The sequence below is a fragment of the Gossypium hirsutum genome, chromosome A05 (genome assembly GCF_007990345.1).
Source record: "Gossypium hirsutum isolate 1008001.06 chromosome A05, Gossypium_hirsutum_v2.1, whole genome shotgun sequence".
Taxonomy (NCBI): domain Eukaryota; kingdom Viridiplantae; phylum Streptophyta; class Magnoliopsida; order Malvales; family Malvaceae; genus Gossypium; species Gossypium hirsutum.
This window is the reverse complement of record NC_053428.1, coordinates 33780344-33797939: the sequence shown is the minus strand read 5'-3', so window position 1 is coordinate 33797939 and position 17596 is coordinate 33780344. Positions and strand designations below refer to the sequence as shown.

The window sequence follows — 17596 nt, the reverse complement described above, 5'->3', positions numbered from 1 at the left end:
TGTGTAACTAACACCCTCTTTCTTAGTCTGGATCGGCAAAAGTCAAAAAGCCAAAATGTCAAAAACCGGTATTTTGTAGATTTGTGAGTGTGCGAATGCTCGTGAGGTAAATCGATTAATGTTTTTGGTAAACTGCAAAATTTGGATTGCAAAGTGCATGATTTCTGTGCCATCGATATTTTTGGGCTTAATGGGTCAAAATTGGAATGATGGGCCAACGGGCCCAATTCGGTAAGAACCCTCGGTAGTGATTCTGTTAGTACGTGACAGGTAGGAATATGCATGAAAAACCCTAAAATAGATAAATTACTGAAATATCTTTAAAAATGGAAAATTTACAATTTTACCCTTAGGAGATAAATTACCGAAATACCCCTAGGGTTAAATTGACCTAAATGCATGTTTGACTGTTGTTATTTACTGCATGCCATGTTGTTATTATCTGATGCATGGGACTGGGATATTGACGGAGGAAGCACTGAAAGTGGCTTGTCCACGTACTGGAGGCTTTGCCTCAATTTACTGTTAACTGAGCAGCAAGGCTGTAACTGTGGAGTGTTGGGCTGGGTGGGTTGAGCTATTCCCCACATGGAGTGTATGGCTGGTACGGGTGGAGTGTAGTGGTTGGTGGGTTGAGTAGTCTCCCCAAATGGGTTTGCATATGTTTACTGATGTTGCATGTATTTTGAAATGGGCCTATGGGCCATACTGTTATCTGAATAAGGGGCTAAGGCCCAGTTTATTGTAATCTGAAAAGGGCTCTGGCCCAGTACCACTGTTGCCTGAATGGGCTTAGGCCCAATAGGCTTGAGCTGACTTGGGCTTTGAATGGGTTTTCCTTACACACTGAGTTTCCCCAAACTCACCCTTTTTATTTTCATCCACGCAGGAAATCCCCAACCATAGTGGGCTTGGAGCTGTGAGGGAATTCGGAGTGGCCACCCGTTTTGAAAGTTTGATTTTCTTCTGGTGAACTGGACATCCTTTTATTTACGTTTGAAGTTTTGGGTTTTTAAATGTAATAAGGTCGCTTAATTATTTTTGATGGTTTTAATATGTATTACTAAGATAGGTAATACTTATTTTAACTGTTGAAATTGGATAGCTTTAGGGCGCGTTTTCAAAAACAACAATTGATTTCAGAATAACACGACAACAAGCAAAGCTTCCGCAATGAAAGTATTTTCCAAAATTAATCACTTTTCCTAAAAATGACTTAATTAAATCGGTTTCCTAGAAATATCCATTACGTTAAGGTGTGGCAATGGCGATATGCATGTCTAAGATTGGATCCGAAGGGAGCTTGGTACTTAAGCAGTCCGACCACCTCTTTTCCGGTTTCCTACTTGGTGCACAGCTTCCATTCACTTTAACCTTTAATGAATTAATCTTTTGAACATCAAGTACGATTTTCTGGACTTAGAATGGAAATTTTTTTTTACGTTCTTGATGTGGCATGCCGGATCCGGCCATAACTTCTGGATCGAGTTTGGGGTGCTACAGAACATGACTTTATGGAAAATACAAACAGACACTACTAATTGCGGTTGCAGAAGATGGTAACCAAAATGTACTATCGATCACTTTCGCCATCGTGGAGTTGGAGAATTTTGAGTCGTAGGAATTTTTCATTAGGAACTTCCGTTGGAGAATTTCGAGTCGTAGGAATTTTTCATTAGGAACTTGCGGAGGCATGTTGTCAAGCAAGACAATATTTGCATTGTCTCTAACAGATCCAAAGGTCTTGTTGCTGCAATTCGATGATCTGAGGTTCCGTGGAGGTCTGTCTACTGCATTCGTCACATCACTGTCAACTTTCACAATGGTATAAGAACAAAGACAGACGCAAACAAATCGTGAACATGGGTACAAATATTGTAATTAAAATTGTATTTGTAAATATTTTGAGTCCATTTACTAAAAGGACTGTAACATGTTTTATTAAAATACATATGCATGGTACAAACTAGAACCACATCGATTCAGGTGTAAAATGGCAAAGTTAGAGATTAATATGGTGGGGTTCAATCTTTCTCTTAAACAATGATTGGGTAGCATGGAGTCGTGGTAATGGGCTCAATGTTTTGATGATGGGTATCGATATGGTCCTATGACGACAACCTCATTAAGGTCGTTAATTTCGTCTTGAGGCGTACGTGTTCTTAGCTACATTTTATAGGCTAACAACCTTCATGCCAAAAATGGGGTTGGACATGTGCACGTCGAAGATGTCAATAAAGTCATGAAAGACAACATTTGAAGGGTGAGGTCCATTAATATAGAACTATATTCTCAAAACTTGGAAACTTTCTAGATGACAAAGTGCATCAGCTGTTGCGCAGGGATTTACGTATATAATAAAAAATGGGTCATGTTTGTATTTATTCAAAATTTTAGGGTTATTTTTATGAAAAATCCTAGCCGACCTCAACAACAAGTAAGTTTTTCTTTCTTCTTTTTTTTTTACATTAAAAAATGCAGTCACTCTCTCTTTTAACTAGTCACGTCATTGATGCAGCTGGCGTGATGTGACCAGTCAATAAGCTTTTTCATATTTATTTTTTGGTCTTTTTTTATTTCTTTTAAAAATGTCCCAGTATATATATATTTAAAAATCAACCTTTTCTCATTCTTTTTTTCAGCCAACTCCCTCTCCTAATTTTTTTTCTTTCTCATTTTTTCCCAAACTTTTTTTTTTATTTTTTGGTCCTCTCTTTTTTTATTTCTTTTAAAAATGCCCATTATCAATCGATTAATTCACATTACAGAAATAATTCAAATGAAAATTAGTTTACATTGCCAACATTTTAAATAACTATCAATTTACATAATTCACAAATTATATTTTACAAAATATTATTTTACATTTGCAACATTCCAAAATAATTTCGCTTAACTTACAATATATAATTTTACAACACGGACAACTTTTTCAATACTAAAAAAAAAAATTAAATGATTTTGTTCAAGACAGATAGCATTGTGTCTTACAAAATGAAAAATACAATTTTTAACTGCAATATGAGCAAGTCGATTGAGCAAATTTTTTGATGCTATTATCTTGGATAAATATGCCAGAGCCCATGGCTTTGAATTTTTCTTTTTAAAAGCAAAAAATTGATTTACATTTTTTTTATATGCAAAAGTGTCATCATCTATTTTATTGTTTGAGTCTAATATTGTTCAGGTTGGGAGTGGTATTTTGGTAATGCCCTCCCTATAATGTAGATTCTAAGATTAAAACTTGATTTAAATATCTTAGGAAGAAGTTCGCTCTCACTTTTTTCAACCACTTGCTTATAAAATGGACTTAGATTTTGATAATATATATGTTGTACAAAAATTCAACACAAATATACCAATTTCAAAATTTAATGTTGCAAATTATTAATACATTAAGTTTACAAAAATATTAAATACTTTAAATATGATGGTCACACAATAAAATACACGAACATAGGGATAAATAAATTAGGGAACAAAGCTGGAATGTAGGTGCAGAGCTCACGGGCAACGCCCAACCTGGAATTTGGCACATCGAAAAGGATCCTATGGTTCTATTGCTGCATATTGGCTCTCACATTCAGCACAGAATTCACGTTATTCGGTGCCGTTGCCATCGCCAAACATGTGATGCTACCTATTGTGCTGTGGATTAACAAGTTGTCTTGTGGAAATGTCACGTTCATGCTGGCGAACATGTACGTTATCGTTGAAGCCACAATCGAGACTGTATAACATGTGTTGAAACCACCAAAAGATGCTACGTTGGCCACCTTAACTAATTTTTGAAACTCATCTCGAATGGCTACATAGGCTGGTTCAACTAGCCGGGTGAAAATGGTACCTAAAATTTTAGGTGCCAGTTTTTTTTGATATTTTAAATTAAGTTTTTTTTAGTTAAATTTCATGAAGTATTTAATGAAAATATTTTTAAAAGAATCAAAAGTAAGTACACTATATTCAATAGTTGCAATTGGAATACAATAATGCACCATGTTGTCATTATTATGTTCCCAACTTTAGAGACACAAAAAATAGCTTAAATGCAATGATACGAACTCGCCTCGGAATGATTTGAGTCGTAATAGTTGCCCGATCATAAATTGGGTAAGTTTTGGCTCGTTTGAAAAGAATGGTGAAAATGGGTTGAAAATAGGCTTAAACAAGGGGTTTAAAATGGTTAATGGAAAGATAGGGTAAATTTGGCTAACAAGAAATTAAAAGAAGGTTGATAGATGGATGGACCTTGACCCGTTACTTAGAAAAGTAAGAACCAAAGGTATAGTTGAAGGGATGAACGCCACACCAGGTTGGTGATAAGTTCGGGAAAATCAAGGAGAGATCGACGCCACGAGATGAAATCCCGATAAGTCAAATCAGTCCAAAAGTGAATAAAGAGAATTGAATTCTCACTAGAACAATGAAGTTCATAAGAAAAAAACAAAGTATCAAAATGTGTAACCTTTACAAATGAAATTTAACAATATTCATAGCCTAAAACATGGTCAACTGAATGGTCTCAAAACTAGCTGAATAGTCACTTAATTCAGCCTTTAAATGAGCTGAAATTTCCAGAAAAATTCAGGAAAAGTCCAAGAAACTTCTCCAGCCTTGAGAACGTCTTTGGACAGCTTCTAAGGTGTCTACATGCAGCTGGAATTAATTGGAATGGATAGGAGCTGATTGGCCACATAGGAAACCAAATGGGCAGCTTGTGATTCAGCTAGAAGGGCTAAAACTTCCTTGAAGGTTCTTAGCAGCTTTGGGAACGCCAATGGGTAGCACTTTGCTGATTCCAATCAGCTAAAATTAAACAAAGTTAATTAAGAGGTTGAATGGAGCTGGCTGGCCATGCTAAATTCGGCCAAAGAGGTGAATGACCTTTAATGAGCTGCTTTGATAAGCTGAATGGGCTGGAAGAATTTATTGGCAGCTTGAAACACTTCAATGGTCAGCTTGGGAGAAAGAAAAAAAATAGCAACTCTTCATGTGTCCTTTGCTGTTCACGAAAAAGGTGTTTGGAAAACTAAACCAACAGCCCCATATAAATGCCGTCCAATGTATGTAGCTGCACAATTAAAAACAACAAATTAATGGAGTTTAAGACATCTCAAAAATCGGCAGCATTTAATTAAAACAAGACATCATTAATTCGGCGCATTAAACCAACAACAAACTTAAGACATATTATCATCATGCTTGAGCTAGAACACACTAATACCTGCACATTAATTCGGCTAAAACAAAGACAAATTAAATAGCAGCAAACACATTAATACCTGCACATTAATTCGGCTAAGACACATTAAAAATTATGTCCTCAACTAAAGACACATTAAAACTTTAATTAATTATGTCCAGATTTTTGTCACAATAAAGTAAACTAATTATTTGAGCTGACTTTAACTAAATTAACTAACTTATTTAATTTATTCCAGCAACTAAAATCAAATGAACTAAAAAAAATTAAAATGAACTCAAACGAGTTCAAATGAGCTCAAACAAGCTGAGTTGAGCTCCATTGAGCTGGGTAAAACTAAAATTGAGCTCATTGAGCTGAAATTAAACTTCATCTTGCACTTGGGGCCCTCGAGCTTGGGCCATTCTCGATGTTGTGGAGTTGGGTCGTAACATGATGCGATCAGGTTCGCATCATTCCCTCCCTCTTGAAGACGCTTTGTCCTCAAACCGGGCCACTTGCTCGAGAAAATTTTTTTAAAATCACAAACCAATTTGTTCATGATTGGGATGAAGTTATTTCCAAAACCAGTGGAGTTACGAATGGTTTCAGAAAGAAATGGGTTATTTCCATGCCCTCCCTCTTTAGGAGGGTACCACCTCACATTGTTACCTACAAAAGAGTAAAACAAATTAGTGACTCGATGAAGGTTAAACACAAAGAAACGTTTATTCACATCTTGAACAAATGAACCAATACCAGGGTCAAAAATGGAAAACGACCTTATTGTTTCAAAATGGATAAAAAGGTCAAGCATAATCATCGGAACGTAACCATTAAGCACTCAAAATTATGGTTTTGGACAACAAAAGTACTTGATTCAAGTCCTTTGAACAACTTGATACCAAGCGATATAAGACAATAATCTCCGGTGTCGGAAGCAAAGTTTTCTCTTACCGTTTCATTTTGACTTAAAAATTTCATGGACAACAACACAGAGGGAATATGAAACAATTGTAAGTTAAATTCCTGCAAGACATGCTCGAATCCTTCAAATCCTACTATAGTGCAATTTTTAGAATCAAAGATTTGATTTTGCATTCGTATATTATCACGGTACAACAAATTTGTTTTCAGATTTAGAAACACATCATCAAGTAAGCAAAAGTTGCTCACACATTTATTTAAACAGAAATTATGATGCTAACCTTTGCTTGGCAACAACTTAAGATGACTTGCTCTGGGCTTAAACACACGATTTTGGTCGTTCATTGTTATAAGCGGCAATGGCCTTTCTTTCATCAACAACTCACACAAGTGAAACAAAGAAAATTTGAGCATGCATATTTTCAAACAATCATTCATCGTAATTCTCATTTGATCAGACTTACACAAACATGCACAACGATATAAAGAATTCACATTACTATCACAAACAAACAAATTAGGTGTTTTACGTGACAATTCTTTATCACATAAGATCAAATTTTGTTTGTACCGACTTAATCTTACTTCATCAACAAGCTTGCCAACGCCATACTCATTACTAGAAAAACTTTTCATACCACTATTTAAAACAAAATCATCAATAATCAAATAATGGCAATTAATCGACATAGTGAATGGTGATCTTTCAAAAATTAAGTCATCGGTACCTTTTTCAACAATGTTCAAATCAGTTTGTCGTGACGAAATTGTTAAAGACTCCTTACCTTGCTTGCCTTTAAGCTCTTGAGGGAGAATTTCACTTTCGATATTACCTTTCTCAATCATTCGAAATCGTCTCTCTTCGGAAAGGTATTGAAGTTGTAGCTTGTCAATGGAATCTTCAGGAACCTGAGAAGAAACAATACAAGGAGAACTCATAGAACGGTTAGTTAAAACACTCCACGCTTTTTCTTGTTCTCTCTTGTCTTCTCCACTCGTTTCTTTTGCTATCTCATGTTTAAGCTCTCTCTCTCTTTCAATTGTCTTTTCTCGTTCAAGTTCTTTCTCTTTTCTTTCACTTTCTTTTTCAATTTTATTTTCTCGTTCAAGTTCTTTTTGTTTTTCAAAGGCCTTTTCAAGTTCTCTCAAGATTCGCTCATTTTCTCTCTTACTTGCCTTTTTCCTCTCTTTTCTTTTTATTTTGTTTTCTTTTTCTTCTTTTGCTTTTTCTTTGTTTTCTTGTTACAAGATTGTACAAAAGAATCATGGGAATAGAGATCATGTTCTAAAGGCCAAGAACTATTTGCATGTGATTCACAATCAAAACTTCGTGTAGAACACTCCTTGAATGATTTCTTTGAAATTCAGGAAGAAGTATATCTATCTCTTCGCACATTTTCTTGGAAGGAATCAAAATCATAGTCGCCTTCTTGTCGTCTCAAACTCCTTGATGAAAATACTCTCGTTCAAAAGCTCTTCTCGAATAGGAGTCATAGTATAAATCTCTTTGCCTCGAAGTCAATGGCGAGAAAGAATCACGATAGGAATTTTTGTTCAAGTAGTATTCGGCAGTATATCTCCGTGGTGTTTTTGGTTCCGTCTTTCGACTTGAAGAAACTCGACCACTTTGGTCTCATTTTTCCAATCGATCTAGCCTCACTTGCAGTTGGCCAAACTCAGAATTCGCCATTCTTCGCATTTCTTGAACCAAGTATTGGAACTCCAACTCGGTAAATTCTTCACAAGACATCTTGATTATTGAAAGGAAAATATGTTAGATCAAAACAAAAATTTAAGAACCTCACCACAAACCTCACGATTTCACTCGGAAAGAAGAAGGAAAAAGTGACACTCTCGCTCGTGTTTTACACTCGATTGGCTTTTACCTCCGCTTGAATAGTCTCACACGCTCGTGCCTTTTTCCACTCTATTCTTTTCTCTCGATTCACGATAGACTACTTAGGCTTAGCGGTCTTTTCGGTGTGGAGTCGGCTTACAAAAATGATAATCGGTTCGGGTTGGAAATGATGTTGGGACAAATGAGGGTTAGAAGAAAAAATAAAATGTGAAGGTGTGGCCGTTTGGGTAGATGGTGATAGTAGCAAGAAATTGATTATCGGGATTTACAAAAGACAAATACAATTTTCAGCAATAATTTTTTTTAATTTTGAATTTTTTTCTTTTTTTTTCACTATTTTCGACTTTTTTTCTTCAAATAAATATTTTCTTTTTTTTCAACTTTTTTTTTAATTTTGAATTTTTTTCTCTCTTTTTTTCACTATTTTCGACTTTTTTTTATTTTTTTAACAATACGATACCGAAACTTCTGAAAACATCGATACTTACCTCAATTTAACCAGCTCTGATACCAAATGATACTAACTCGCCTCAAAATGATTTGAGTCGTAATAGTTGCCCGATCGTAAATTGAGTAAGTTTTGGCTCGTTTGAAAAGAAGGGTGAAAATAGGTTGAAAATAGGCTTAAACAAGGGGTTTAAAATGGTTAATGGAAAGATAGGGTAAATTTGGCTAACAAGAAATTAAAAGAAGGTTGATAGATGGATGGACCTTGACCCGTTACTTAGAAAAGTAAGAACCAAAGGTATAATTGAAGGGATGAACGCCACACCAGGTTAGTGATAAGTTCGGGAAAATAAAGGAGAGATCGACGCCACGAGATGAAATCCCGATAAGTCAAATCAGTCCAAAAGTGAATAAAGAGAATTGAACTCTCACTAGAACAATGAAGTTCATAAAAAAAACAAAGTATCAAAATGTGTAACCTTTACAAATGAAATTTAACAATATTTATAGCCTAAAACATGGTCAGCCGAATGGTCTCAAAACTAGCTGAATAGTCACTTAATTCAGCCTTTAAATGAGCTGAAATTTCCAGAAAAATTCAGGAAAAGTCCAAGAAACTTCTCCAGCCTTGAGAACGTCTTTGGACAGCTTCTAAGGTGTCTACATGCAGCTGGAATTAATTGGAATGGATAGGAGCTGATTGGCCATATAGGAAACCAAATGGGCAGCTTGTGATTCAGCTAGAAGGGCTGAAACTTCCTTGAAGGTTCTTAGCAGCTTTGGGAACGCCAATGGGTAGCACTTTGCTGATTCCAATCAGCTAAAATTAAACAAAGTTAATTAAGAGGCTGAATGGAGCTGGTTGGCCATGCTAAATTCGGCCAAAGAGGTGAATGGCCTTTAATGAGCTGCTTTGATAAGCTGAATGGGCTGGAAGAATTTATTGGCAGCTTGAAACACTTCAATGGTCAGCTTGGGAGAAAGAAAAAAATAGCAGCTCTTCATGTGTCCTTTGTTGTTCACGAAAAAGGTGTTTGGAAAACTAAACCAACAGCCCCATATAAATGCCGTCCAATGTATGTAGCTGCACAATTAAAAACAACAAATTAATGGAGTTTAAGACATCTCAAAAATCGACAGCATTTAATTAAAACAAGACATCATTAATTCGGCACATTAAACCAACAACAAACTTAAGACATATTATCATCATGCTTGAGCTGGAACACACTAATACCTGCACATTAATTCGGCTAAAACAAAGACAAATTAAATAGCAGCAAACACATTAATACCTGCACATTAATTCGGCTAAGACAAATTAATTAGCAGCAGCTAATTAGTTTGTCTTAAACTAGACACATTAAAAATTATGTCCTCAACTAAAGACACATTAAAACTTTAATTAATTATGTCCAGATTTTTGTCACAATAAAATAAACTAATTATTTGAGCTGACTTTAACTAAATTAACTAACTTATTTAATTTATTCCAGCAATTAAAATCAAATGAACTAAAAAAAATTAAAATGAACTCAAACGAGTTCAAATGAGCTCAAACAAGCTGAGTTCAGCTCCATTGAGCTGGGTAAAACTAAAATTGAGCTTATTGAGCTGAAATTAAACTTCATCTTGCACTTGAGGCCCTCGAGTTTGGGCCATTCTCGATGTTGTGGAGTTGGGTCGTAACATGATGCGATCAGGTTCGCATCATGCAACATTTAAAATTTGAATTTAATTTGATAAATCTATATTTTAATTATATAATATATTATATTATTTTTTTATAATTTTGCATCACATAAAAATTAAATAATTAAAGAACAGCAAATATTTTGATAGAATAAAAGGCAAAAAATCGCCGGAATCAATAATGGTGCCAGCACCGGTGTTAGGATTGAAAGCAATGGCAGATGGTGGGATATCAACAACTTTGTTTCCAACTCTAATTCCAATCAAATTCACAAAGTAAACCGATGGTCTCCTCGGGTTCTTCAGTAATGGGGAGTATTTGATCCTCACTGGCTGCCCAACTGGCCCAAGTCTCAATGACCCGGAAAAGTTGGCGGAGCTAACATTAGGCAAACGGTATGAAAATGTGGATTGGTACAGGTCTTGGGTCTGAGACAGAAGGGACAATGGACCTCGGCCGAGCCCCAATAGACCTTGTGGTGGCACCGAGTTGCCGGTTGTCTTTTGCAGGCAACCGAAAGTGTAGCTCGAGACAGAGTCGTTGGCTAAGGTGAATGTTCCTGTGAGAGGTTTGCTGCAATGGTTGAACCCCCGTAGGTCATGTTGAATATGCAAGTGTTGTCACTGCCATCGCAGCTGGGATTTTGTATCTGAATCCATCACGTCATGCAACTGCTTTTAAGATATTAGATTGATAAGGTACATGGGAAGTTGTTAGATTGGCCGTGGATCAAAGTGGTGCAGCTGTTGGGATTGTCTTGTCCAAATTCTGTTTCATTCGTGCAGGTGGATGTAATTAGTGGAGCTAATGAAAAAAATCAGACTGGACCCGAAATCAGTGGTGAATTCATGTCCAATGGGTATAATAAGTCGAATAAACATTAAATCAGTCAAGAGCTAAAACATATTAAAAAAATCAATATTAAATATTTACATTTAATAAGTATTAAACCAATAAATTATTTCCGATTGAGAATTGAAAGTAATTTAATTTTGGGTAAACTATAAAAATAGTTATTTTTGTTTGTCTTAGATTACATTTTAGTCACTTATGTTTGAAATGTTACGTTTTAGTTACTTACGTTATTATTTTGTGACGAAGTAGTTATTGATCTATCGTTAAATTTTGTTCCCTCCCTAACAACATTCCTACGTAACAATCCAAAATAGGTTTTAAATACCAACTTGGATATTTAATTGTTGAGATGAAAATAGGTTTTTAATTAAATAAATTTAATTTGGACTGCCACGTAGGACATCTTAACAACATTCCTACGTAACAGTCCAAATAGGTTTTAAATACCAACTTGGATATTCAATTGTTGGGACAAAAATAGGTTTTTAATTAAATAAATTTAATTTGAACTTCCACGTAGGACATCCAAGTTGGCATGTTAAACTCATTTGGACCGCCACGTAGGACCATTGTGAGGAGGATAATGGAACTTAACGGTAGAGTGACCATTTCGTAATAAAACGATAACGTGAGTGACTAAAATGTAACATTTCAAACATAAGTGACTAAAATGTAATTTAAGGCCAACAAAAATGACTATTTTTGTACTTTACCCTTTAATTTTTATATTTTAATTTAATTAAGTATAATTTATATATTTTTAAAATTTTAAAATTTTAATCTAGAATTAAATGGTACTAGTAAAATTTAATTGGTTAAATTCTACATTTAATATGCTTAAAGTTATAAATTTAATTAATATTTCTAATTGGATCATTTTTAATCTTTATGTTTTTCAACTCTAAAATCTCAAACCGCAACAATTAAACGTATATTAACTGACTTTTATAAGTAACACGTAAAAATAATAAGTAATAAACCCTAAACCATAAACCATATACTCAAACTTCCTCACCCTTTGGCTGCCAAACTTTACAAAAACGCTTCCACATTTGGAGCAAATCTGTGTAAAATCTTAAGATGGATAGGGTTTTGGCATTCATAGGAAGTTGTGGAGAAATGAAAGGCTGGGAGGTTACCTGCTTGAATTGAGGAGCTTGGCAGCCTAGGGACTGGAAAGTGGTGGATTTAGCTTTGTCAAAGACAGTAGAAGAGCAGCCAAGGCAGCCTGTGCAAGGTATCCAAGCGGCATCATTGCTAGTTCCATGCCATAAGCAAGGTTTGAGGTGGGGTTCCAATGTTGGCCCTCACGATATAAGTGGGACTTTGCACAATCTGCTTGCCAGAAGCTATCGGCACCACAGGTTTCTTAGCCACCAGGCTCGACAAATATTGGAGCCTGGCCTGGTCCTTGGCTTGTGTTTGGAGCACATCTTCTTCCCATGACAGTGGCTTTGAGGGCCTGAAGGGTTAGCAGGGACTGTAAATATGGAACACTTGGAGGTTTGAACCTTGGTCTTGGATCTCACATTTGGGGTTCAATCCTTGGGCTACTGAAAACAAGAAGAAAACCAGAGAAAATGTGTGGGCTTTCATAGTATTATCGGAATGTTTAAGAATAGAAGTGGGAAGCTTGCCTTTTAAGTGGATTAGAGTGTATGTATATACATTGTATATATGTATAATTATATAGAAGTGGGGAAACCTTTCAAGTGAAGTGGAGTGACATATGAATAATTATATCTATTTGTATCATTTTCATGTATATTATTCTCCTTATATTTATATTAAAATATTTTTTAAAGTATTATATATTTATACAAAGTTTAATACTTTATTAATTTATGCTACAGAAAATTATGTGGTCTACAAGTAATATTTTCTCCACTTTCATCATATTTTCAACACAAGGGTCAAGCTTTATTTGAAAATCTATAGGAAAAAAATTTGGGTTTTTCATTTTTCCCTTGTGTGTGTGGCGCTCATGAACTTCTGCTTGTCAATTTAATAGAAAATTTAAGGGATTTTATTGCCACTTTACAAGCAGCAAAAAGTGGCTTTTGTTATATTAAGGTCTTCTCCCACAGCAAACCCTTGTGCAGGTTGATGGAACATGACTTTATGGAAAATACGCAAAGATATTATTGATTGTGGTTGTAGAAGACGGTAACCGAAATATACTACCGATCACTTTCGCCATTGTGGAGTTGGAGAACTTCGAATTGTAGGAACTTTTCATTAGGAACTTGCGAAGGCATGTTGTCAGGCAAGACAACATTTGCATTGTCTCTGACAGATCCAAGGGTCTTGTTGCTGCAATTCGGTGATCCGAGGTTCCGTAGATGTCCATCTACTGTATTCACCACATCGCTGTCAACTTTCACAATGGTACAAGAATAAGGATTGGCGCAAATAAATCGTGAAAATGGGTACAAATATTGTAATTAAAACTATATTTGTAAATATTTTGAGTCCATTTACTAAAAGGAATATAACGTGTTTTATCGAAATACATACGCAGGGTATGAACTGGAACCGCATCGATTCAGGCATAAGCTGGCGAGGTTGGAGATTGATATGGCGAGGTTCAATCTTTCTCAAAAACAATGATTGGGTAGCATGGAGTCGTAATAATGGGCTTAATATTTTGATGATGGGTATCGATATGGTCATATGACGACAACCTTGTTGAGGTTGTTAATTCCATCTTAAGGCGTACGCATTCTTAGCTACGTTTTATAGAATGACAACCTTGATGCCAAAAATGGGGTTGAGACAATCAAAACAGATGGATGTTAGGCACATGCACGTCGAAGATGTCAAGAATGTCATGGAAGACAACGCTTGAAGGGAGAGAATGTAAAACTATATTCTCGAAACTTGGAAACTTTCTAGATGACAAAGTGCATTAGTCGTCTTACGTACATAAAAAAAAAGGGTCATGTTTGCATTTATTCAAAATTTTAAGGTTATTTTTATAAAAAACAGCCTTGCCGGCCTCAACAACAAGTAAGTTTTTCTTTCTTTTTTTTTCCGTTAAAAAGAAGCAACCATCCTCTTTCTCGACTAGTCACATCGTTGACGCGGCTGACGCGATATGACCAATCAATAAATTTTTCATATTTATTTTTTGGTCTTTTTTTAACTTCTTTTAAAAATGCCCTAGTATATATATATAATTTTTTTTAAAATCACCATTTCTCATTCTTTTTTTCAGCCAATCCCTCTCCCACTTTCTTTCTTTTTTCATTCTCATTTTTTCCCAAACTTTCTTTATTTTTTGGTCCTCTCTTTTTATATTTCTTTTAAAAATGCCAATTATCAAACTATTAATTCACATTACAAAAATAATTTAAATGAAAATTAGTTTACATTGCCAACATTTTAAATAATTATCAATTTACATAATTCACAAATTATATTTTACAAAATATTATTTTACATTTGCAACATTCCAAAATAATTTTACTTAATTTACAATATATAATTTTACAACATGAGCAATTTTTTCAATACTAAAAAAAATTTAAATGATTTTGAGTCTTACAAATAATACATAATTAAACGATTTTGTTCAAGACCGACAAAATTTTATCTTACAAATAAAATATAATTAAACGATTTTGTTCAAGACCAACAACATTGTCTTATAAATTGAAAAATACAATGTTTAACCGCAACACGAGCAAGTCGACTGAGCAAGTTTTTCGGTGCTATTAACTTGCAGCTCAGATGCTGCTGATATTGATGATCTCACTCGTGTGATTCGATTTGGGATTCCTTAAAACCTTCAAACATCCCGTTGACCTAGAGAATCCCAAATAATCCACCCGTTGGTTGCATAACCAATTTGAACACGTTATCTACCACAGCCAACGGAAAGACTTACATAACCAATTTGAACCTGTTACCAAATAAATATCTGACAATCGAGACCCCTAATTTTACTTGAAATTGTCGTCGAATATAATCATTAAAGTTGCCAGTGTCGGATCTCCACCAGATTATCATTAAACAAAACATACCTTTAAATTATAAAATTTTCTAAATAAACAGAAACAATAAAATATAAAAAAAAACTCATCATCTCTCTTTCAACTTAGAGTGAACTACCATTGGGGTTATATATAGCCATTTGATTACGCCAAAGAGAATGACTCCACCAAATAAAATATAAATTTTATTTTTATTTTAAATTAAAAAAACACATTTAAAAAAAACTGATATAGGATATTGGTGGCGCCATTCTCTATGGCTCCACCAAATAAAATATCAATATTATTTTTTGTTAAATATAACTCCTATTTTCAGTCAAATTTGGGAAATAATCTTTCAGTTAAACTCTGTTTATTTGTTTCAATTAAATACTGATTAGTTTAGATTATTTTATTATTATTTGACCTATGAATTAATTCTATAAATAGGCTCTTTTACAACCTTAGAAATGACACCCACTAGATATTGAACTCATAACACATTTAGAGAATTTTGTATTTACATTTTGAGGGTTCTTTGTTTTCGGGTTTTCGAGATTTAGTTTTTTTTATCTCCATCTTTTGCACTCTTCGTTTCTTTTGTCATTATAGTAAAATTATCTTTACCTATGATTTTTTATCATTTTTGTAGGAGTTTTTCCACGTTAAATTTGTGTGTTCAATTTCTCAATTTTTTTTACTATTTTTACTTGTTCTTTGCTTAATAAGGTCGACCCTAACAAGTGGTATCAGAGCTAGTTTAATTTTCATAGATCAGCTCATTCAGAGATGTCAATAACAAGGTTTGAAATTGAGAAGTTCGATGGTGAGACAAATTTCAATCTGTGGTAAGTTCGGATGATGACAATTCTAGTTCAATCTGGTTTGAAAAAAGTTATTACTGGGAAAAAGCCTGAGAATTTAAATAAAACAGAATGAGAAGAGCTTGATGAAAAGGCTTTTTCTGCAATCCAGTTGTGCCACGCGAATACGGTATTGTAGGTGGTATTGATGGAGAAGACCTCATCTACCTTCTGGAAAATGTTAGAAACTATTTATGTGACTAAGTCTCTAGATAACCGTTTAGTGTTGAAACAACGTCTATTTACGTTTCGCATGAACGAATGTAAGCTTCTTAGAGATCACATCAGTCAATTCATTACTCTTTTAAATAATTTAAAGAACGTTGAGGTTCATATTGATGATGAAGATCAAGCTATGCTATTATTGTGCTCTTTACCCTCTTCATACAAGTCTTTTAAGGAGACCCTGATTTATGGTAGATACAAACTTTCGTTCAAAGATGTGAAGGGTCATTTGTTGAGTAGAGACAAACTCAACAATGAGCTTCATTTGGATAGAAAAGCAGATAGGCAAGCTTCCGTTTTGATAGCATCAAAGAAACGAGACAAAAGGTGTCACTATCGTAAAAAGTTAGGTCACGTCAAAGCAAATTGTTATAAACTTCGAAATAAAAGAGCTACTGAGAGTAACGAGGAAGATGTAGCTGGTGTTAATTTGGTCGACGAAAACAGTGATGATTTCTTGTTAGTGTTAACGAGTGATAACTCCAAGCTCACATCCAAGTGGATCCTAGATTCGGGTGTTCTTTTCATATGTGTCCCAATAGAGAATGGTTCTCCGCATACAGTTCAGTTGAAGGTGGAGTTGTGCGTATGGGAAACGATTCATCTAGTAAGGTAATTGGTATTGGTACTGTTAAAATTAGGATACACGATGGACGATTATGACGCTCTCAAATGTCAGGTATGTACCTGATTTACGAAAAAATCTCATCTCATTGAGTATTTTAGACTTGAAAAGATGCAGAATCAACATCAAGTCGAGTGGCATTAAAGTATCTCGTGGAGCTCTCGTTTTGTTAAAAGGTAAAAAAACCAGCAATCTTTATATTCTAGAAGGTTCTATAGTGACCGGTGAAATCGGACGTCCCTCGTCCATTACAGAGTCGAAGTCAACTCGTTTGGAGCGGAGCCAACTTGGTCGTAGGGGGGGAAATGTATGACTATTGCGTTGAAGAGAGGTTCTCTTTTGGCTGTAGGTTTTGAAAAGTTAGGGCACTGTGTTTGTGAAAATCAGACCCGTGTTAGTTTTGATTTGGCAGTGTACAAGTCGAAGGTTAGAAGTCTTCCAGTTTCTAACCACAGATTCGACTCAGTTAATTCCCTACATAGTTCAAGATAGGCTCGTGGTGGGCTTTGGCAAAGATGGCGTTATGGAAATATGAGTCAAGGTGGAGATTTGTTAAATATGACTCCTATTTTTAGTCAAATTTGAGAAATAATTTTTTAGTTAAACTCTATTTATTTGTTTCAATCAAACACTGATTAGTTTAAATTATTTTATTATTATTTGACCTATGAATTTAGCCTATAAATAGGCTCTTTTACAATCTTAGAAAATACGCCCATTAGATATTAGAACTCATAACACATTTAGAGAATTTTGTATTTACGTTTTGAGGATTCTTTGTTTTCGGGTTTTCGGAGTTTAGTTTCTTTTTTTTATCTCCATCTTTTGTACTCTTCGTTTCCTTTTCCATTATAGTAAAATTATCTTTGCCCGTGGTTTTTATCCTCTTTGGAGGAGTTTTTCCACGTTAAATATATGTGTTCAATTTCTCAATTTCTTCTACTATT

At 34.7% G+C, this 17596-nt stretch overlaps 1 pseudogene; it reads right to left on the bottom strand.

The window, feature by feature from the left end:
• Positions 1 to 1512: 1512 nt before the first annotated feature.
• Positions 1513 to 12558, bottom strand: LOC107902514 (aspartyl protease AED3-like; annotated as a pseudogene).
• Between the last annotated feature and the right edge of the window lie 5038 nt (positions 12559 to 17596).